General features: G+C 49.7%; 1 protein-coding gene across 5 annotated transcripts in view; it reads right to left on the reverse strand.

Moving 5' to 3' along the window:
• Window positions 1-15,663, reverse strand: part of ASAP1 (ArfGAP with SH3 domain, ankyrin repeat and PH domain 1) — a 348,560-nt gene extending 332,897 nt beyond the window's left edge. For all 5 annotated transcript variants that reach the window (XM_060128595.1, XM_060128596.1, XM_060128594.1 and 2 more), the window contains exon 1: window positions 15,536-15,663. The gene's annotated coding sequence lies outside the window, so the exon portion shown is untranslated. The remainder of the gene's footprint in view (window positions 1-15,535) is intronic.
• Window positions 15,664-23,722: the final 8,059 nt, after the last annotated feature.

Here is a 23,722-nt window from a genome sequence, read left to right on the forward strand (position 1 = left end):
AATGCCACAAGCCTATCTGTAGTCAGACACGTGGGACCATCTTTTTGGTCAGTATTCAGGCCAGATGCTTTATCACTCCCATCACCATCGTTACCATCGTCATCATCACCATCATCACCATCATCATCACCATCATCATCACCATCATCACCACCATCATCACCATCATCATCACCATCATCATCACCATCATCATCACCATCATCATCAACACCATCATCACCATCATCATCATCACCATCATCACCATCATCACCATCATCATCATCACCATCATCACCATCATCATCACCATCATCATCACCATCATCACCACCATCATCATCATCACCATCATCATCACCATTATCACCACCATCATCATCATCACCATCATCATCACCATCATCACCATCATCATCACCATCATCATCAACACCATCATCACCATCATCATCATCACCATCATCACCATCATCACCATCATCATCACCATCATCATCAACACATCATCATCACCATCATCATCAACACCATCGTCACCATCATCACCATCATCATCACCATCATTATCATCAACATCATCATCACCATCATCACCATCAACATCATCATCATCATCACCATCATCAACACCACCATCACCATCATCACCGTCATCATCACATCATCATCATCACCATCATCAACATCAACACCATCATCATCACCATCATCACCATCATCAACACCATCATCACCATCATCATCACCATCATCATCAACACCATCATCATCATCATCATCATCATCACCATCACCATTACCATCACCATCATCATTTGCTAGGGCTGCCATAACAAGCACCAACAACTAGGTGGCTTAAAACAACAGAAATTTATTCTCTCACAGTTCTGAAATGAAGGTGTGGGCAGGGCCATGCTCTCTCTGATGCCTCTAGGGAGAATCCTCCCTTGCCTCTTCCTAGACCATGGTAGTTGCCAGCAATCCTTGGCTTATAGACACACTGTCCAGTCACATGGCTGCCTTTTCCCAGTGTGTCTTCACATTACCTTCTCTCTCTGTGTGTCGGTCTCTGTCTATAAATTTCCCCTTTTTATAAGGACTCCAGTCATATCGGATTAGGGCCCACCCTAATGACCTCATTTTAACTTGACTAACTCTGTAGACACCTTATTTTTATATCAGGCCACATTCTGAAGTACTCAGGGTTAGGACTTCAACACAGCTTTATTGGAGGACATAATTTAACCCCTAATAATCATCATCATCAGGAGAGCTCACATTTCCATTTCCAGTTACCACGTGCTAGGCACCATCTCACTGCTCTCCATGTACTGCTACATAGAGTTCTCACCACAAGCCTGTAAGACGGAAGTCTTATTCACTGCATTTGACAAGTAGCAAAACTGAGGCTCAGAGAGGCTCTGAACTTGATCCAAGATTAGCAAGTTCTAAGCTCAGCCACTAAGGGGCTGTGCTAGGATTCAGCCTAAATCCAGGATCCGAACTCTCAGCCAATCGTCTATACCACAGAAGCTTTGTTTCTGACGATGCATTACCCTCCACAGACTTAGTTTCAGCTCCAACAGGATTCCCACCTGCAAGTGTTCAGCAGTTACTTCTTTCAAACAAGAAGTTTAAAATATCATCAGTCCGTTACACTACATAGACTGCAATATTCAACAGCGATTTCAACAAAACTTTTTTTTAATCAAGAGCAAAAAAATTAAGCAACATTATCACCTATGTTACCAATGTGTATCATCTCCTTCTCCCTAAAATGTACTTAATCTTTGCTTTCTTTGTACAATGTCTTTGGTTGCAAGTCATAAGCCTGAGGCAAATAAAATTCCAGTAATTTCCAAGAATGTGGTGTTGGTGCTTTCCTAATAAAGAGATAACTGAGCTCAAAAAAAAAAAAAAATCATCACTGAACTCAGCTTACCCCAACCAACTCTCAACTTGTTCCAGGATGGGAACACCCCACACAGACACATGCTATGTCCATTAAGATTCTTTCAGAAAAACACGTGTCCTGCACTGATTGGCTCACGCAGCCCTGCTTATGCAAACCTCGAATCTGCTGTTGTATGTAACAGCTGTGCATGGGGCCCCACCCTTTCTCAGGATGGTACCTCCTGGAGCCCCTACAACCTGCCCCAGCAGGTGGCTCCTGATCACCCAGGAGGCACAGGGTGGCCAATGGGAAGAGCGGAATCAGAAGCCTGTGCTCCAGTCCTGACTTCCTTTCCTCCTCCATGTGAGCTCCTCCTGAGCGCCAGGGCTCCGCTCCTTCCAGCCCTTAAAGGACAACATGAAAGAGTTTCTCAAATTTATCAAAAAAGAGATAGTCAAACTCTAAGATAAAAGAGAATGAAGGAATAATTCATTCATCAAACACAAATTAAGCATATGGTCTACCGTGGGGCGGGCACTAAGGACTCACTGAGAGAAATAAGAATGCAGGGGAGAAAGAAAGTCTGTGTGTGTCTGTGCGTGTGTGTGTATGGGGTTGTGTAGTTGTGTGTGTAGGGGTGAGGGTGTGTAGGAGGATGTGTGTATGTGTATAGGTACATGTGTAGGGATCCATATGTGTGTAGGGGTTGTGTAGGTGTGTGTTTAGGTGTGTGGGTGCATAGGGGTGTGTGTGTGTAGGAACTGTGGTAGGTATGTATATAAGGGTGTGGGTGTGTAGGGATGTGTGTGTATAGGGGTTGTGGTGGGGGTGTGTGTATAGGGGTTGTGGTGGGGGTGTGTGTAGGGGTGTGTGTGTGTAGGGGTGTGTGCTGAACGTAGGTTCAGCAAAGTACACGACTTGTTCCCGGGCACACAGCAAGTAAGCGAGAGCTGGGCTGACCCCTAGGTCGGAGCAGCTGAAAAGTCCAGGCTGCTTCCTTCCTCATCTGACTGCCCAGGCAGCAGAGCAGGGGACCAGAGCCTGCTAAGCAGAAGCGTGTCCCCAAAGTGAAGTCAAGGAAACTCCCCTGGCAGCAGCTTGGAGGATGGACTAAGGACAGGGCAGTGGGTTGGGAAAGGGCTGGATGACTCAGGGGGAGATCCTGCGGAAGCCTGGCCTGAGGCAGGATCTTTGAGGACACACAGACGGGGCTGGACTGGAGATGCTGGGACAGGCTTCCGCAGAAGCGGTTTGGTTTGGGGGAGGCGTAACAAAGAAAGGCAGGGAGCCACAGGCAATAAGAAAGTCTCCCCTCTTCTCAAGGCTCAGACCTAGGAAGCCAGGACACCAGGAAAACCACATCACAGCTGCACTGCCCGTTCCACCAAAACAAAACCCGAGGAGCTGAAATTGCGGGAGGGGAACAGAAGAGAGAAGAAAGGGACAGACATGCTCCTTCCTCATCTGTCCTCCACTGAAGCCTGGCACCAAGCATTTAGGGATGCAGACAACAGCAGGACCAGGAGCCCAAGGAGGCTGCGGTCTTGAGGGACACAAACATGACTCAGCCTTGGAAACAAGCCAGAAAGCTCCATGTCCTCAACGGTCCTCCCTCCCCCCACTGCCCCTCCCCCGCTCAGTCCCCAGGCGGCCAGTGCTACTGCCTATACATTCTCCCTCTCCAGCTTCTGGGCACGCACTGCCAGACTCCTACACGAGCATCCTGAATGGCCTCCCTGCCTCCAGTCTTGGTCCTCACCCACCTAGTCCATTCGGTCCAGGGCACCCAGAATCATCTTCCTAAAGGGCAAGGGTCACATCACTCCCCGGCCTTAAGCCTTCAATGGCTCAACAGCCTCAAGATCAAGTCCAAACTTCAGGATGTGGCTCCTGCCTTCCCCTCGGGCCTCGGCCTCGGTGCGTCCCACCTGAAATATCAGGTTCACTGATGATGAGTCACTCGGTTCCCAGCACAAACCGTGCTATTTGCACCATCTACCTCCTTGCTGAGGTGGTTCCCTGCACCTGGAACTTCCTTCTCTTCCCTCCACTCTTTTTCTGGCTAATTCCTATTCATTATTTAAGATTCAGCTCAAGGATTCCTCCCTGTAGCAAGTCTCCTCTGACCCTCCCTGCAGAGTGGGGTCAGGTGCCCCTCCACAAGCACCTGGTGATGCCTTACGCTCCCCTGGGACCGCACAAACCACACTGGCTCACAATCTGCTGCCCACATCTGCCCGCATTCAGGAAGGACAATGCCAGTGTACACCACCGCAGCTGGTACACAGCTGGCAAAGAATGAGGGTGCGGGTGGGGAGGGAGCGCGGGAGGGGCAACAGGTGTTACGGGTGCTCAAAGACTAAAATAATGGATTACCACGAGAAGGATCAGGAAGGGCTTCACAGAGAAAGTGCATTTGGGCCATTCTTTAAAGAGTAAGTCGTACGGTCCAGCAATCCCATGCCTGGGCATATATCCAGACAAAACTGTAATTTGAAAAGATACGCGCATCTCTATGTTCCTAGCAGCACTATTTACAACAGGCAAGGCACGAAAACACCCTAAATGTCCATGGACAGATGAACAGATAAAGAAGATGTGGTACATTTATACAACGGACTATTACTCAGCCATAAAAAAGAATGAAACAATACCATCCATGCACAACATGGATGGACCTAGAGATTATCATACTAAGCAAAGTAAGTCAGAAAGACAAATAACACATGACGTCACTTTTTAAAAATTTATTTATTATTCTTGGCTGTGTTGGGTCTTCGTTGCTGCGTGCAGGCTTTCTCTAGCTGCGGCGAGCGGGGGCTGCCCTTCATTGTGGTGCACGGGCTTCTCTTGTTGCGAGCACAGGCTCTAGAGCACGCGTGCTTCAGTAGATGCGACGCATGGGCTCAGTAGTTGTGGCTCATGGGCTCTAGAGCGCAGGCTCAGCAGTTGTGGCGCATGGGCTTAGTTGCTCCACGGCATGTGGGATCTTCCCGGACCAGGGCTCAAACCCGTGTCCCCTGCATTGGCAAGCGGATTCTTAACCACTGCGCCACCAGGGAAGCCCAACATCACTTTTGTGTGGAATCTAAAATACGACACAAATGAACCTATCTACAAAAGAGAAAGACTCACAGACGTAGAGATCAGACTTGTGGTTGCCAGGGGTGGGGGGGGGCGTGGAGATGGTTGCCAAGGGGTGGGGGGGGGAGGTGCGCAGAGAGAAGGACTCGGAGTTTGGGGTTAGCAGTTGCAAACTGTTATACATGGGATGGATAAACAACAAGATCCTAATGTATAGCACAGGCAACTCTATTCAGTATCCTGTGATAAACCATAATGGAAAAGAATATGAAAAAGAATATGTATAAGTGAATCACTTTGCCGTACAGCAGAAATTAACACAACATTGTAAATCAACTATACCTCAATAAAATTTTTTAAAAATAGAGTAAGTTGGGCTTCCCTGGTGGCGCAGTGGTTGAGAGTCCGCCTGCCGATGCAGGGGACACGGGTTCGTGCCCCGGTCCGGGAAGATGCCACATGCCATGGAGCGGCTGGGCCCGTGAGCCATGGCCACTGAGCCTGCGCGTCCGGAGCCTGTGCTCCGCAACGGGAGAGGCCACAACAGTGAGAGGCCCGCGTACCACAAAAAAAAAAAAAAAAAGAGTAAGTTGGATTTTTGGCTGGTGGAGAAGATAGGGAAAGGGCAATCCGGGTAGAAAAAATAGCAAGACTGCAAAGGCATAAACATGTACAAGTTAGTGGTGGTTTCAAACAGGATGGTGGGCTCAGCATAGGGTGATTAGGGGAGCATATAGTAGCCCCAGAATCATCTAGATGTTATGTGAGGTGGGCATTCCCTTGAGTATTAGTATTATTTTGGTGGGTATGGGCTACAATAACAGAAGAGTCAACTCAAAGTCGTCTCAGGGTAGGGTATTCAGTGTCTTGTTCCTTCCATCTTTCTGCTCAGACACACTCAACATGTTCTCCCTAAGCAAGGCCCCTCATGACCCCAAGATGGTTGCCACAGTGCCGGGTATCACATGTCAACCCTACTATGTCCCATAGCAGAAGAGAGGCTGTTTCTTTCAAAATGTCTCCTTTTAAGATGGAGAAAAATATTTCCCCATCCTCCCAGCAAATTCCCCTGCATATTTTATAACCAGAGCTGTGTCACATGCCCATGCCTACACCAATGACTTCCAAGGGGGAAAAGACCACTGTGGTTCACCCCTGGGGCTGGGACTGACCTCCCTTAAAGGCCCCGGAAGGTGGGCTTCTAAAGATCAATGTTCTGTCAGCAAAGCAGAAGGGGAAAGGGTGTTGGATAAGCAAACAACAGTGTCTTCTACAACTTCTCACCCGCTCGCCTCTGAAGTACACCGTTAAACAGAGTCTAATCTGCAAATATCCCACATCTCCACCCTTCAGCGGTTCTATTTTAGTTCTGAGGAAGTAACTGTCCTAGGAGAGGAAACTGGCGAAAGGCTATTACTGGAAGGTCTATAAACACCACAGTTTGCTTTTCTGGATCAGGAGTTCCGTGACAGTGGAGGGATAGGAAATAGCAGGGATGCCTGCATTCCAGTGAGAGATCCCCGAATGCCATGGTATAGTAACTGAGAGTTTTTACCTTCCTTCTTGAACAAATGTTCTCCTTAGGCCTCCAAAAAAAATAACTACCACATTCCTATCACAAAGACTGTGAGCCAGCTACTCTCAGCCTTGGATACCCACTCTCTCCATGTACTGAGATCCTACCCATCCTGGACTGTAAGTTCATAGAGCACCTCTTCCCCAAACCTTCCTCTGACCACCCCACTGGGATCACTCTTCCTTCCCCGCACACTCATGGCTATTCCTGCATAACTTTCCTGTGGTGAGGACGGACATCAGTTCAAAATTATGAACAGTTTCACATCTTTCTCTTCTAATCAACTATAAGATATTCTAGCCCACGGACCTTGAGTTTTCACCTTTGTATCCTAGGTGCCTGGCACAGAGCAGGCTATACAGGAAAAGTTTGTGCAGGGGAGACTCTTCAAACTGAATTTGTTATTTGTTTTTTCCTCCCGTTTGGAACCTACTCGCTTTTATTTAGACCTGATTATGTGCCTGGCACTCGGCCACTTTCTGTATATATTGCTTTATTTAACACCTTTTTTAAAAGCCTGCAAGCTTTTTCAACATTTACAGAAGCAGCAGCTCAGAAAAGCTAAGAGAAAGGTGAGGGCCAGACTCCCCCAAGACCACATGAGGAATTAGGGCATGGAATTCAAATTCAAGTCTTCAGAAGCAATAGTGCATCACAGTCGAGAGTGTGGGCACTGAACACAGACTTCTTGCTTAAAATCTCGCCACCTATGAGGTACATGACCTTGGGAAAGTTAGTTAGTCTGTGTGTGTCTCAGTTTCCTCCTCCATAAAATGGGAGAAAAAGAGTGCGTGTTTCATAGGGTTAGTATGAGGATTAATGAACTCATGTAGGAAAGCTGCTTAAAATAGTGCTCAACGTGTATGAATATACAATAAATATTAGCTATCGTTATTGATTCCAAGTCCAGTGGTTTTCCTGTTGCTTCATGACAAATGCTCCTACCTACACCCACCACATCAACTCAGGCACGAAAGAGTGATCTGGCCAAAGGACAAACCCCAGAGAGATCACGAGTTCCACCGTCCAGAGGAGCAGCCTCAGAGAACAGCAGGTCAAAGATCACCAAGGCAACGCGATGCACAAACTCCATCCCGAAGGGGTTCCCAGCTGCAGCTCAGCCCTCATTTGCGGGGTCTGGGTGGAACTTCCAGGGGAAAGAACGTCACATGAGACAGGAGCCATTCAGCCACCCCGGGGCCCAACTACTGCCCAGACGCCAACCCCTTAGTCTACACAAGCTCTGAGGACCTGAAATGCTTGCAGCTCTTCCCCGGAAAACCCAGTGCCCACGGAGGTGAGGCGGCAAGGTGGAGGGAGTCTCCAAAACAAGGTGTCGCTGAAGGATACGTGGTCCCTTCCGCCTTGAAGAAAGACCCCTCACCCTCTGTGGCTCCCCGCTTCCACATTCATGATCTCACTGCGACCTGCCAGGGAGGAGGGTCAGGACAGAGTTATCACCACCTTGACACAGGTGAGGAAGGGCGGTTCCAAAGGAGGGTAAGTGACTGCTCCTAAAGGCCAGGTAACTAGTCAATATCAATTTCCGGACTAGAACTCAGGACTTCTGAGTCTCAATTCAGTGCTCTTTACCATTATTTTATTCTGTCTTCTGCATCAGTATTTGTCTTTTTCAGTAATTCCTTCCTTCCTAAATACTTACTGTCTTCTCTGCACTGGGGGTTGAGAAGATGAACAGGCATTTTAAGGCCCAGCTCATACCTGTCCCCCAACCCCGGCTCTGCAGGGTGAACACACAGGAGGGGCTCAGCGAGTGCTCGCGGATCTGAATCACATCTTCTTATTGCTAGTGTTCTGATAAGGATTCTGGTTTTCTTTTCTCGAAATGGCAATTTTTACATTTTTGTACATGTTCTTTCTTTTCCTCGTCTGCAAAAGAAGACTGAATGTATTAAGCCGGCTGGTTTCCAGTTGGTGCCTACAGGACAGGAGAGCTGAGATCCCTCTACAAGGCCAGGACCCCAAAGGGGTCCTAGACTCTTTTGAAAGTGGGCCTGAACTACTCCACTCTCCAATGCAGAGAAACGGCAAGAAAGCTTGTTCTGCCTCACGGTCTGGATGGTGGAAAAAAAGGATTCTGTGCAAACTTTGAGGCCCTAAGTATGGGTGAAGGGTCCAAACAGACAGCACTGGACTGGGGTTAAAAGTCTTGAGCCCAGTAGCTACCACAGAAACGTGCCCAGGACTCAGGAAACTCTTGGAGCCTCGGCGGAAGGACAAAACCGCTCTGTAAAGCCACTTCTGCTCCCCGGGTATGAGCCACGATGTCCCGCAAATCAGAAGATGCAGGAAATGGGAGAAGTGGTTCCTCAAGTATTAACATAACAGGGCCGCCTGAACAAAGAATGTCAGTGTATTTAAAACAAAGATACGAAATAAGAATGAGAAATTCTCACGCAAGAAGAAGACCCAAGGATTAAAAGCCAGGATGATCTGAAAGACAACCAAAGAGAATTTCTAGAAGTTAAATAGAGAGTCATTACAAATAAAAACTCAACGATGAGAAAATCCAACAAATGTGGCAACACAGTTGGGCACCAGAAGCCAATGGACTTCATTCAGCCCCTCCCTGCCCAGTCAGTGCCTGCCCTTTGCTTGTGCCCAAGGGAGGAGAGGCACAAGGGGAGGAGAGGAGTAACCCAGACCCCCCACCCCTCCCCCTCAAGAGGCGCAGTCTGAAGGGGAGGCAACCATAGCAGCAAACGCGTTTCCACACAGCATAGCAGCAACTGATGCTCCCATTTCTGGACTCCTTGTGCGGGACGCTTTTCCTACATTATTTCGGTTCAGTACAGAAAGTGTGAGGATGGGAGGGAAGGCGGGTCAGTAGCAGACCCCAGAATCTTCTGGCTTCCTCTGGGCCATCCTGCATCTACCAAGGTCACAATCACAATGGAATGTTGAGCCCTCTTTTTTTCTTCCCGCTTCCATTTGCAAAAATCTTTTTCGTGGGAAATTTCAAGAGTAAGAATAGTACAAGGAACACACATCCCTTTACCCACGTTCACCTGTGGTTAATATTTTACTCCATTTGCTTTTTCCTTTTTTTCTCACTCACATATAATTTTTATGTATTCAGAAAATACATATAATTATTTTCTGAACCATTTGAGGACAAGCTGCATATATCACAGTCTTTCACTGGAGCACTCTCTCTGTGTTTCTACTCGAAAGGATAATTATTTCAATGCGAAACTACAATGAAACAGGCACCAGTATCATTACACAGGCAGGGTTCTATAAAGGCAGAAGCCTTGCCGGAAAAACTCATGGTGAGCCCTGATGAGGGACAGACAAGCCATTGCCCAGAAACCACACACGGGCTTGCCTCTCTCCTTCCTGTCCTGCCCATGACGACCGGGACGGGCTTGGTTCCCCGGAACCCCTGCCGCATCTGGGGGAAGCGCTGACGGGCACACTTCTCCAATCCCAGGTCTACCCAGACTCCACCTGGGACCCCTCCGTTGGAAAGACGTTGCTTGCTCACTTTTCTGGTTTTCTAACTCAGTGCACTTTCGCATTTCCTGACTTAGAGAGGTAGAGGAAGAGGAAACGCCAAAAATATTACAAGGCCAGCTAGTTGGTGGCATTTCCAAGGGATGGGGGCTGGCAGGGAGAGCCCAGGCAGCAAGGGACCTCGGTCTCTGCAACCCGGCGCTTGGGTAGCCAGCAGAGCTGATGGGGTCCCCCCAAAGTGCTGAAGGTCTCGGGATGCCATCTGTTTGTGGGGAGCATCTGGGGGCAGGAGCCCATCTTCTCCCAATAACGGAGAGGCGTCCCAAAGCTGGTCTTGATCACCCCCTCACAGCGACGCGACTACACATCACATCGTGCTGCGTTTCCCTTATTCTCAGAAGGTGGGGCCACCTGCCACAAAGCACGGGAGGCCAGGCCCTTGGGTTGTTTTTCTCCCCTCGTGCTGCAGATGGATTTGTCCTGATCAAATCACACGCCTTCTCCTGATCTCTACTGTGGCCAGTGGCCTGCTTTGGGGACAGAGCTGGCTGAGGCTGGGGACACTAGCCGCGGCTCGGGACCCAAGGTCTTAGCTGTACAAAAGGCACATGTGTTGGGATTCACACTGTGCCCGCAAATCAACCACAGCCGACATTTAAAGAGAGGACCGACCCCCTCAGACCCTACCCCTTCCTGGGAGTGGATACGGAGTACGTGGGCTGGGAGAGGGTGATCATGGGTTGACGAGTTTAACTGATTCCTAAGGTGGGGTGAGAAAAGTGAGTGTCCTGGGTTGCCGAGCGAACAACCTGGCCTGCAGCCTGAAGGATGCACAGAGAAATGAACCCTCAACTCCAACTCCTCACATAAAGCCGGGCATCAAGCAGAGCTTGAATGAAGGAATGAATAAACCTCAATGAGGGGATGAACATTTGGGAGGGCAGTGAGTTTACAAGTAGAGACTGACTCCCACCGGGGTACCGCTACCTCCAGGAATATTTCCCTGGCCTCCCCTCGCCCACTGGGTTAGCGGCCTCTCCCCAGACCCCCATAACCAGGCTTCCCCTACCAGCCTGCAAAGATGTCAACGTCCTAACCCCCAGGACCTGTGAATGTGTTCGGCTACATGGGTTACACAGCAACGAGGAGCTAAGGCTGAAGATGGAATTAAGGTTACTTATCAGTTGACCTTAAAACTGGGAGATTATTCTAGATTATACAGTGGCCTGATGTAATCAAAAGGGTCCTTAAAAGCAGAAGAGAGGAAAGAACCAGAGAGATGGCAGCATGAGAAGGACGAGGACCAACACTGCTGGCTTTGAAGATAGAGGAAGGGGTCAAGAGACAAGGGATGCAGGAGGCCTCTAGAAGCTGGAAGAAGCAAGGGAATAAACAGATTGTTCCCTAGACCTCCAGAAGGAACAGAGTCCTGAGCACACCTTGAGGTTAGCCCAGTGAGACTCATTTCAGACTTCTGACCTCCAGCACTGAAAGAGAATAAATTTGTGTTGTTTTAAGCCACTAAGTTTGTGGGAATTTGTTATAGCAGCAAGAGGAAACTAATACATCATTTATCATTAGACTGACCCTAATATAATGTAATTTTTATTTATATGCCTATCACTGCCATCAATAATGATGATGATGATGACAGCTAACATCTGTTGAGCACTTACCACATGTCAGGCCCTGCAGCAAATTTTTCATACATATAAGATACTATAAAAAGGTAACTTCAATTGAACACTATGGTGACGGTAAACACAGGGATCTGAGAGTGGGAGAGGGAGCTAGAGGCACCTTCAAGGAGTTAAAGACGCAGGTATATTTTACAGGATGAGCAGGAGGTAGCCCAGGAGAGAGGAACAAAGTCCCAGGCAAGAGGAAGAACACAGCAGACCCTCAGAGAGATGAAACAGCAGGACACGTCCCAGCAAGCATTTTCGTAGCTCAGCTGCAGGCTGATAATTTCCACGTTGGTGCCTCTCGTCCCTAAGTCTCCTCTGAGGTCCAGAGTCGTGTCTGCCTGAAATCTCCACCTGGATGCCTCGCAGACATCTCAAGCTCAGAACGGCCCCCGTGGAACCTGTCTCCAGGCACACGTTTCCCCAAAGTCTTCCCTGTCTCTCCAAATGACACCCAGCTGTTCAAACCAGAACCCAAGAGTCATCCTTGAGTCCTTCTGCCTGCCCCAACCTCATTAAATCCATCACCAAATTTCATCAAGATCCAACCAAACAGGTTGCACTCACTTCTCTCCACCTCTACTGGCACTGATGGAGGTTCCACCCTGATCTAAGCCACCCTCATCTTTCCTATTACTGCAGTGGCCTACTAACTGGTCTCCCTGCTTCCACTCTCGGCCCACTGTGATCCACTCTTATAAAAAAGCAGTAGGGCTTCCCTGGTGGCGCAGTGGTTGAGAGTCCGCCTGCCGATGCAGGGGACGCGGGTTCGTGCCCCAGTCCGGGAAAATCCCACATGCCGTGGAGCGGCTGGGCCCGTGAGCCATGGCCGCTGAGCCTGCGCGTCGGGAGCCTGTGCTCCGCAACGGGAGAGGCCACAACAGTGAGAGGCCCGCGTACCGCAAAAAAAAAAAAAAAAAAAAAAAAAAGCAGTAAAAGTAATCTCCTAAAAATGCCAATCAGACCCCACTCCTGAGCCTAAACTCATCCAAGTTTCCCTTTGTACTTGATGGGGGGACTGTCCGCAGCACGGTGTGATCTGCCCCTGCCTCCCTCTAAAACCGCACGCTGTGCCATTTTCCCCATCCCGCCCCCGACTCCCCTCACTCCCAGGAACACATTAAGCTCTTTTGTGCACAGAGGACTTCGCACATTCTAATCCTTCTGCCTGGAACGCACTCTCTCCCGCAACCTCTCTGCCTGGCCAGTTGCTTCTTCTCAATTCTTCAGCCTCAGAGAGGCCTTTTCCTGGCAAAACTAGAACTCCCACACACACACCCCACCCCACTTCACTTTGGTCATCGGGTCGATCCCTTGTGTGTGCTTCCTTGATAACAAGAATCACAATCTTTCATTTGTTAGAAGTTACCTGCTTCTTTATTTTTGCCCAGCTCCTCCAATGGAATGCCAGCCCCATGAGGGTGGCACCGGGCCTATCTTGTTCATCGTTGTATCACCAGGACTTCACACAATGCTTAGCATGAAGCAGGTGCTCAGTACAGGTTTGCTGACTGACTCATTGAAAGAGAAAAAGTGCGAGGCTGACACTGAAAGATGAGGCTGGAAATAGAAGGCCTTGAACACAGGGTCCTATTCACCTTTGCGCAACTGGCACCTTCCACAGGGGAGCCACTTAGCAAATGTGCAATAGAAAAATGAAAGAATGACTCAAATTCCAGATGAATCTGAAAAGTGCTGTCCTTTCTGGTCAAGGTTCCGGAAGCAGCTCCCTCTCCTTCTTGGGACTTCTCAGGAGGTAACATATCCAGGGCATATAGCAAGTGCTCAATAAATGCTAGCGATCACTGTTACTATTGCTTACATGGGGATCATTCATGCATCCCATAGAAAAAACCTGTTCTCCAACCCATGCAGATATAGTGGCTGGGAAAGAAGTGGGAAGAAGAAACACAGGAGGGGAAAATGAGAATGGGGCCACAGGATACAGTCATATTCCACTGAGAACTTGGAGGGAAAATGCAGAAACAACAATGTTCCAGGTTATACAGGTTCCCTTCTTTCCTCTAGACTTCAGCCACCTGGGTGCAGCATGGAGATGGCCCACAGGGAGGCGGGTCCTCAAGAAGGGTGAGGGAGGGTCCCATTTGTCTGCACACACTCATTTGGGGGCCTGCAAGCCTTCGACTGATTTTGCAAAATCTGGCTCACTGTGGCTGGTGAGGAGTGGGGAGGTGGAGAGAATTTCAATTTCCTTCACCAAATGGCAAGCTTTAGAAAAAGTCCTTCGTCTCCAACATTATCACATACTAAAAATGAAAAACCAGCCATTCGGAGCTCTCGTAGGGAGAAAAATAGATGGGCTGCCTAGCTCAAAAGATACAGGAGGGCTGGAAATCATGTCTAGAGAACATCATACGGTACATTATGTGCTAAGATACTGCCCTTTTTTGGACCTGGGAGTTTCTATTTTTTACAGAAGAATGGGAATAGAGAAAAGTCATTCCTATATAAGAAGCCACCCATTTTATATTTCAAATCCATTTAGTGGCTGAACAGTAGGGGTTAGGGAATTTTTTTCTTTTAACTCTGTCTCAAAATATGCAGTTTCAGATAACTGCATATCTCAAAAAACAGCAGCAATAACAAACAAGACAGAACAAGAGAGGGCACTGAAACGATGAAGGTTATAATGCCAGGAAGGCGTATTTCCCAACATTTCATGGCTGACAGACCATAAACTGACATTAGTGAAATGAGCACTGGACGGGGAGTCTGAAGCCTGGCCACGTGACTTTACGTAAGTCACTTCACCTCTCTAGGCCTCGGCTGTATAACAAGAAGGGACTGCAACAACTATTCTCAAAGATTTGATGCTTCCAGAAGACCTGCATCTTCTCTTCCTGCATCCTCCTCCAACTGCAAAACGGAAAGGCCTTGGGCTGAAGTTTGATAGAGAGACAAAACTGGCCTCAGTGTTGAATTATGTTTTACAATCCCCAAACATTTCTCAGCAATCCATGCCCTGCTGTCATACCAGAACCCATTCTGCTAAGACAAACTGACCGAGTCCACGGGTAAAAAAGTAGGAGAAAGTTCTTGTTCTTTCTGATTAGTGCAGGTAAAGCTGAGGTCACGCTGAGGATGGTCTGAAGTTGGCTCTCCATCCCCCTGCGCTAGTGGAAAAATAAATTATTGAAGGAAACCGCTTCAGGAATGCCCGAGAACTCTCGGGATGTAGGAAACCGCAGAACACCAGACGCCAGCGAGTTTCTTTTTTCTTTGAAACTTCATGTCGCTCTCAGAAAATGCAGCAGGTCCCCAAATGGTACAAGCAGAAAAACACAAGCCACGTCCCTACCTTCCCGTGAACAAACCCCAACCCCGAGTGGGAATTTTTTCCTCAAGTTCCGTTCGCTGAAATTAAGTGGCCTGGGGCCTGCCTGGCAGCGCCGAGCCCCAGCCGGGGCCGGGGGCCGCGGGGCCTGGCCGGCCGTTCCCGAAACGGCGGGGAACTTTCCTCCGCCGCGCCCGAGACAATGCCACGGCCGGCGCCCGCGCCTCCGGCCGGGAGGGCGCCGCAACGGCGGGGCCCCGGCCCCTCTCCGGGAGGGCGCGCGAAACCCCCGGGGCGGCGCCACCCGTCCCACCCCGCGCCTCGGGGGCGCAGACCCCCCTGGACGTCTGAGCCCGGCCCTGCGGACCCCGCGGCCGGCGCCCTCCCCGCGCACCGGGCACCCGGCCGCGAACAGAGCCGGGACCCTCCCGGCGCCCCGTGCCGGCGCCTCTCCGCGCGGGGGCCGGGCAGGGGGCGCCGACGACCCGGGGCGACCCCGCGCGGCCCCGCCGAGCCCGTCCAGGCGCCCCGCAACTCACCGGGACCGGGCGGGCCGCTGGGCATTATTCCATCGCGGGCTCGGCGCCGGCTCCTCGGCGGTGGCGGCAGCGCAGACGCCCGCGCCCCGGCTCCCCTCAGCCGGCCGATCGCGGCTCTCGGAACGGAAGCCGCGGGCCGGGGGCTGCCCGAACGCAGAGTGCGCGGCGGCGGCGGCGGCGGCGGCGGCGGCGGCGGCGGCGGCGGCGGCGGCGGCGGCGGCGAGGCGCGGGAGCCGAGCGCGGCGCAGGAAGGGGCGGGCGACCATGTGCCGAGGGGAGGAGGCCGCAGCGAGGCGCGCGGCTCGGACGATCCCGCTCGGCGGCGGAGGGCGCGGGCTTCAGGAAATCCAAACACTTCGACAGGAAATCGGAATCCTGACTAAGCATTCCCGGCCCGGGGGCCGCCCCACGCCGGGGGCTCCCGCCTCGCTTAACCCTTGGCCCGCCGGCACTTAGGAGGGGCGTTGGGCTGGCTCTCCGACGCCGCGCGCGGGGCAGGCGGGGTCTCGGACACCCGACAACGGCGTGCGAGCTGGGCCGGGGTCGGGCATCCTACCCCTTCGGCCCCACACCCCCGCTGGCCTGCTTTCTCCTCGCTCAGAGGTAGAACGGGTGGGATTTGTTCCGACAAAACCTTGGCCTTGGGAGGTGCCTTTGTAAGTCCCCGGACACCAGGAAAGGACCTTGGCCTCGCTCCCATCCTGCAGAGAATGAACTTGCAATCTCCTGGCCGTTTCCCCTATTTTTTCATAAAATAAATGACTTTACCTGGCTGCCCCCTTTCACGGCTCCGCTTTGCTAATTTCCTCATTATTTGCCCAGTGCCAGGGGCTAGGACCTTTCCGGGTCAGGATAGTATAGAAATAGTATGCACAGTAATAGTATGGACTTTGGACCCTGATCCGGGTTGGAATCTGGACTTTGCCTTTTTTCTAACTGTGTTACCTTGGGTAAGTCACTTCACTTCTCCAAGCCTCCGTTTACTCAAATATGAAATGAGGTGGTCATACCGCCTTCCTAGGTTTGATTTGGAAACCAAATGTTTAGACAGGGACTGACACACTGTAAATGCTCAGATAAATGATAGCCATGATTGTCTTTATTACCACAAGAGATATCAGAGAAAGAAGGGTTTTAGTGGTGGAGGGTGTGCTGTGCATCTATACCTACTTCACAAAGCCTCGAAACTTCATTAACCTCCTTATCACCCAGAGATTATTTTTCTTTGCAGCATTTCAGAAACTGCTCTCTGCAGAGGAAAAGGTTAGTGGCTATGGCAGACCCCCTTCTGGTGAAATCTGAAACTCAGCAAACCTCACAGAATTTGCTATTTTACTCTTAACCTGAGAGTCAGGACACTGGGTGGGGGCGGGGGGGGGGTTGTTAAAAAAGTCTGGAGAGACTTTACAAAGTTTGAGAAAACCAGAGTAAATCTCCGTCCATTCAGGCCTGGACTAGGTGGCCAGCGGGAGTGATTCATTGTGGCTTCCCACGGAAATGCCACATTAGGGGGTTTTCTACCTGGAGGATGCAGCTTGGTGGTTTTGCTGTGTCTCAAATTCCTTTGAAACCCAATCTGACTTGAAGAGGGAACAACATCCCCATGAATGAAAACCAAACTTGAAATGAGCCTGCCAGGCACTGAAAGTTGGGTACCAGCTGCTCAACTCTAAGTAAGGACCGGACGTCAGTTTTAGACCCAGTCTGTCTCTTTTCTGCAACTCTTTTTCAGTGGCCAGAAGCAGTGGGACAAGCTCCTGGTTCGGCCCCGGGAGTCCAGGGTCCTGCCCAAGGCCCTCTTTGCAGCTGCTAGTTCCTCTGCCTGGAAGAATCTCTGCTTGGCTCTTCGTTGAACTCAGCTCACAGCTCAGAAGCTCAGGTCTCAGCTCAGAGACCTCAAAAGGGGCTTTCCCCAACATTGGATCTACTTGTCTTTAGAGCCCTTGTCATGGCTTAATTTGTCCTGTTTATTTGGTCGCTTATTTATCATCTGTCTCCCCTGCATGGGTAAGCTGCCTTAGGGCAGGACTCTGCTTGTCTGCATCACTCCTGTATCCCGGTGCCAAGAACAGTGCTGACCCCTAGGAGACCTTCAATAAAGATAAGTCCAATGAATGAGAGAGGTAAACCAGGTTAGAGTAGCAGGTTCAATCTGTCCCTTAGATCCCTGTATCTTCCGCTTTGGGGGAGAGGCTTTCAGATGGGAAAGCCCAGTGTAATGGAAGAAGCACCAGAGGCTCTATTAATGGCTCTGGAAAGTTAAAACTGTAAGTAATTAAGACTGTCAGACGACATAACTGCAGTCTCATTGGTACAGTCCCAGTTAATTGTGCCCTCCTTTATGCTCCCCCAGCACTTCTGTTCATTTAAAGAAGAATGAGGGACTTCCTTAGTGGTCCGGTGGTAAAGAATCTGCCTTACAATGCAGGGGACACAGGTTCAACCCCTGGTCAGGGAACTAAGATCCCACATGCCTCAGGGCAACTAAGCCTGTGCGCCACAACTACTGAGCTCGCGTGCCTCAACTAGAGAGCCTGCGTGCCGCAGACTACAGAGCCCACGCGCCCTGGAACCCATGCGCCACAACTAGAGAGAAGCCCGCGCACCACAACTAAGACCTGACGCAGCCAAAAATAAATAAATAATAAAATAAATCTTAAAAAAAAAATAAAGAACGAATCAATCACATTCTATCCTTGCTCGGTACGTGCCCTCCTCAGTCAGATGGCAAACTCTCTGAGTTGGAGGGAAAGCAAAGGAGCCTGCATTTATTGACCACTTACTCTGATTGGGGCCCTGAGCAAGGTGAATTTGAATTCATTAAGTCATTGGTTAAGTGCTCAAAAATCTTCTGGGCAATAGATCTGCAAAGATGAACTGTTCTTGCTCTCCGAGAAAGACAAGAAAGTTCTACTTAGAAAGCAGAGACATGATTACTCTTATAGAGGTATGTCCAGGGTGTCACAGAAAATTTAGAAATTTTCCTGAATCAGAAGGGAGTGGGTATCTTAGTCAGTTCAGGCTGCTATAACAGAATGCCATAGACTCGGTGACTTATTTTTTTTTAATACATTTATTTATTTATTTATTTATTATTTATTTTGGCTGCGTTGGGTCTTTTGTTGCTGTGCACGGGCTTTCTCTAGTTTCTGTGAGCAGGGCTACTCTTCATTGCAGTGCGTGGGCTTCTCATTGCGATGGCTTCTCTTGTTGTAGAGCACGCGCTCTAGGCACGCAGGCTTCAGTAGTTGTGGCACATGAGCTCAGTAGTTGTGGCACACGGGCTTAGTTGCTCCGTGGCATGTGGGATCTTCTCAGACCAGGGCCAGGGAAGCCCAACTTGGTGACATAAACAACACACATTTATTTCTCACAGTTCTGGAGGCTGGAAACTCTGAGACAGGTGCTGACAGATTTGATGTCTGGTGAGAGCCCTCTTCCTGGTTCATAGACAACCGTCTTCTTGCTGTGTCCTCACATGGTGGAGGGGGCAAGGGAGATCTCTGAGGTCTCTTTTATAAGGGCACTAATACCATTCATGAGGGCTCCACCCTCATGACCTAATCACCTCCCAAAGACCCCAACTCTAATATCCATGACATTGCGGGTTATAAAATTCAACATATGAATTTTGGGGGTATACAAACATTCAACCTATAGCAGGGAGTTAGAAACCACTTCTAAGAAGTGGGGGCTCTTAAACTAAGCTTCAAGGAAGAGGTGGGACTTATCTAGGTAGATGAGGGGGCACAGGCCCGTCAGCCAGAACAAAGAGCACAGTGCTGCTGATACCCAGCAATCTGTCCCCTGGACCCACCTCTGAGCTCACCTGCAGCTGCAGTTTGATTCCATCTGTCCAGAGGAACTGTCCACCTGAAGCACGTGTCCCTCTCTTCCTCTCTGCCTGGGGCCTTTCCCCAAGGCTTCGGGATCTTGCCCAGATGGGAAATGCCTAACAGCCTCAGGGCAGCCTCCAACCAGTCAGTGGATAAATGTCACAGCCTCCCATCCCTAAAGGGGAACAGTCCTAAAGTGCTTTCAACACAGTTCCTCAGAGGATCCCCAGTGGAACTGAGTCCCGTTGCCCCCAGTTATAACTCTCTCATTAACTCCCTATGCCTCTTCTCTCTTCCCTGCCTCACTCTCTCACTCCCTCATTTGCTCTGCCTGGAATCAATCACCTCCCAAATAAACTAACTGCACCCAATCCTTGTCTCAAGATTTGTTTCCGGGGAGACACAAAGCAGGTCAGCATTCATTCATTTATTCACAGATATTGACCAGGCACCCCCTCCGTGCCTGAGCAAAGACTGAGCCTGAGTAGGAGCGTGTAATATATTTGGGTAACTCTACAAGGTTCAGCATGGTCTGAGGAAATGGTACAAGTTCGGTCATGGAAAGCAATGAGTCTAAAAAGCTTTGCACCATTTTACAGTTCAGGAAACTGAGGCACAGGAATGTTGAGTAATTGGCCCAAGGTCAAACACTTAGTTCACAGAGGAGTTTTGGAGTCCAGGCTCTTAACTATCACCCTATACCCCCTCTCCTGGTGGTTAGAGCTATGGGTGCAGGCTGCAGATGAATTCACCCATGGGGAATGTGTAGAGTGAGAAGATACTGGGATCAAGATTGAACGCTGAGGGACACCGTAGGCAACAGAGGAAGGGGTGCCCACAAAGCAGACTGGGGAGGGGGCGGGTGGTCCAGGAAGGGAAGTGGAAGGAAAACCAGGGGTCAAGGGAAGAAATTACTCCTAGAAGAAAGGAATGGCCAACACTCAAATGCCACTGAAAGTCCAATCAAAGAAGGATTGGAGAGCAAGTGCCCATTTCATTTGACAACTGGAAGGCTGATAACTTTTGCCAGAACAGCCTGAATGGAGTGGAGGGACTGGGAGCCAGATTGCAGTGGGTTGAAGAGTGAGTAGGAGACAGCAAGTGTAGACAGTCCCTTTCAGAAACATGGCAGTCTAGCTCGTGGGAGGTGAGGGTGGAGGATCCTTCAAAGAGGGTGGGCGAGCGAGCATCTGTGCCTGATGGGAAAGTCCCAGTAGGATGGGAGAGGTTGAAGAGGAAGGGCAGGGTCCCTAATGGAACAGGTCCTGAGGGTGAGAGGGGACGGGACCTAAAGTGAGGTGGGTGGGGACGAGCCCTGGACCTGGAGGACCACCTTGTCCACTGCAGGAGAGGGCCAGAGGGAAAGGAGCAGAACACTCAGAAGCCATCAGGAACTTCTCCTGGGTTCACAGGCTAGGGATTAGGCGGGCTCTTAAAGGTCCCTCGTTTAATTCCTCGTGACATTCATGCTCTGGGCGAAATGAATTCATCCCAATGTAGATGAATAAAAAGTGACTTCCGCCTCATAAGTGGGGAAGAAATAGCATAAGAAGCTATTTTGGCCCAAAGTAGGTTAGTGAAGATGGAAAGGAGAGGAAGAGCAGGAGAGGCTTCTGGGAGCCAGAAGACACACAGCTTGGTGACTGATGGCTGGAGGGAGAGTCGGGGGGCAGTGGTGAGAACAAGCAAGGTGGGCACAGTGGTGCTCACCTGTAAGGAGGAGGCGGAGGGTGGTGTTCTTAGCCGTGATAAAGAGCAGGGAAGGGGAAAGTTTTGAGGAGGAAGGTAATTAGCTCCTTTTTGTGCTTTGTGCTGGGAAGGCAGTGTGGGTGCCGCTGAGTCTTCGCCTTTGCTGGGCGGGGACGCCGGGTAGTGGGCTTGAGGGTGGCGGGAAGTGGGCAGGTGGAAGGCTCTACACAGCTGGTGAGTAGGGGAGCCAGCACCTACAGGGCCAACACCCTTTACTAGCTTCTCCCTGTCTTGCTTTGTAGCCCTAAAGCAGGATTTCTCGTCCTTGGCACTATTGACACATCGGACCAAATAATTCTTTGCTGTGGGGACTTGTGCATTGTAGGATGTTTAACAGCATCCCTGGCCTCTACCCAGCCGATGCAGTAGCACCCTCCCGGCTGTGACAGCCCAAAATGCCTCCAGACATTGTCAAATGTCCCCTGGGGTTGGGGGCAAAATTGAGAACCACTGCTGTGTCATCTTTTCCTCAGCTCACTTAAAAAAATGTTCTCTAAAAGGCGCAACTTTGGATAAACTGTTTTAGCAGAAGCATCTATTCCCAGTTGTGGAGTCACATTGTCTGGGTGCAAATCCTGTTTCCACCACTCTACTGGTTTCGCTGTTGTTTTATTTTTTCTCATTTTGTATTTTCTCTGTCAAATGAGGTTTTTGACAGGGTGAAAGGAAGTAATCCAGGTAAAGTGCTTGGCCTAGTATGGAGTACCCAGTTAGCAATCAATCGTCAGTCACTCGCTATTATTAGTAATATTTGTAGTGGGATGTAGGCACAGGTGACACCTCTAGTGAGCATTTGGTCATTTGGGCCTGGAGATATGGATGGCACAGATGTGTCACAGGTAAAAGGGCACACTTGAAGCTGTGGACATTTATGACATGGCCTGGAGAGAGTGGATAGGGAGAGGAAGGGAGCTGTAAGCCAAAACCGCAGACCTCACCTCCATTTACCGAGCAGCTGGAGGAAGAGAAGTCTGTAATTGACACTTGGGCAGGCAGAAACGTAGACAGGGAAGCAGGTGTGAGTTTTTCATTGAGCCAATATCAGGCAGCTCCCCTGACCTTTGGGTGGTGGGAGGCTAGGCAGCAGGTTGCTGTACTGTGGGACGACGATGATGACATTGACGTGGCCCCTGAGTGCTCACCTGAGTCAGGTGCTGTACAAATATTAACGTTCATCTAATGCTCCCAAGGCTATCACTTAGGTATTATTTATTATCCCCATTTTAGAGACGAAGAAGCTGATGCATAGAGAAGGGGTGAAGGAAGGTGAGTTTGTCAGCAAAGTAGGGTGGGAGGAGAAAGGGCCTTTCGTGTGCAGAGAACCACATGAGAAAAAGCGGAGCCCAAGCACCTCGTGCATCCATCGGTGTCAGGAAACAAAGAGAGTGAGGCAGGTACGAAGGGTTAAAGGGCAACACACAGGGGGCCCCTACGATGGAGAATGGTCAGCAGTGCCATGCCCAGCCACAATGGAGCCCAAGGCCAAAGGGAAATTCAGTCATACTGACCTTATCTTTCTTTTACATTTTGAGATTTTGTTCATTTTGGAATTTTTCCATTAATTTTTCTTTTTAGAAGGATTGCATTAAAATATTTTTTATTTTGATTACTGAATTTGTTGGCACCTGCTTAGAGGGATTGAACAGAATGCCAAAGTCTTCCAGGCTCCTTGACCTTGCTGCTTACAGGTCAAGTTCCAGCCTGCGTCATTCCCCTCTTCTTTAGCCAGGAGGAGGCAAGATCTTGCTTCCAGCCTGTGGGAAGAGGTAATTCCACAGGAGCAGAAATGCTTTCTGGAAGAGGAAATGGACACTAGGCACCCAAACCTAACAAATGTTCATTACAAGAGGCTCCCCTTTGGGCCACCTGGAGATCCTTGGCACAGAAAAGAAAACATTCTGGGGGCCGTGGGGAGACAAGGTTAGGAAAGAATGGGAAATTGACACACTGAACCAAGTGGTTAAGAACTGCCCTGCAGTCGGTAGCCTGGGCTTCAATTCTGGCTCACATACTAGCAGTGTGATTTTGCCTCGTAGCTGAAAGTGTTAAGCCTCAGTTTCCTGGCTATAAAATGGAGATAATAAAAGTACCCATATCATAAAGTTGTTAGGAGGATTAAATGAATTAAGCCACATCAAAGTGCTTGAACATAATAAATATTCTATGTTTTTTTTAATATTGCAATATCAGCATTTTTTAAGTTATTATTATTTTTCAAGCTCGGGAGTAATGAAGGGGAGAGATGGAAGAGTAACATGAAGCTTAGAGGGATTCCAGGGAGGAGTTTTGTTCGTTTCTTTGTTTTTCCAGTTGGGAGAGCAAGAGAAGGAGCAGAGGAGAGGGACAGACACTTGCGGTGAGCAGTGATTCCCCACCTGCGTTGGGAATACCTGTTAAACATTCTCAAGTTGGACTCACCAGTTCGCTGAAGGGTTAATGACTGGAGCATGGTTGCATGTGCCTGGCCAGTGTCATCAGAGACAGAATCAGATTTCCTAATGCCCAGGGAGGTATTTCTCCCCAAAAACCTGACCGCCATAGTAGATCTAGTTATTGTCAGTCCTGGAGCCACTCTTTGAGCCCAGGTCACAAGAATGTGAGA

The sequence above is a fragment of the Lagenorhynchus albirostris genome, chromosome 17 (genome assembly GCF_949774975.1).
Source record: "Lagenorhynchus albirostris chromosome 17, mLagAlb1.1, whole genome shotgun sequence".
Classification (NCBI taxonomy): Eukaryota; Metazoa; Chordata; class Mammalia; order Artiodactyla; family Delphinidae; genus Lagenorhynchus; species Lagenorhynchus albirostris.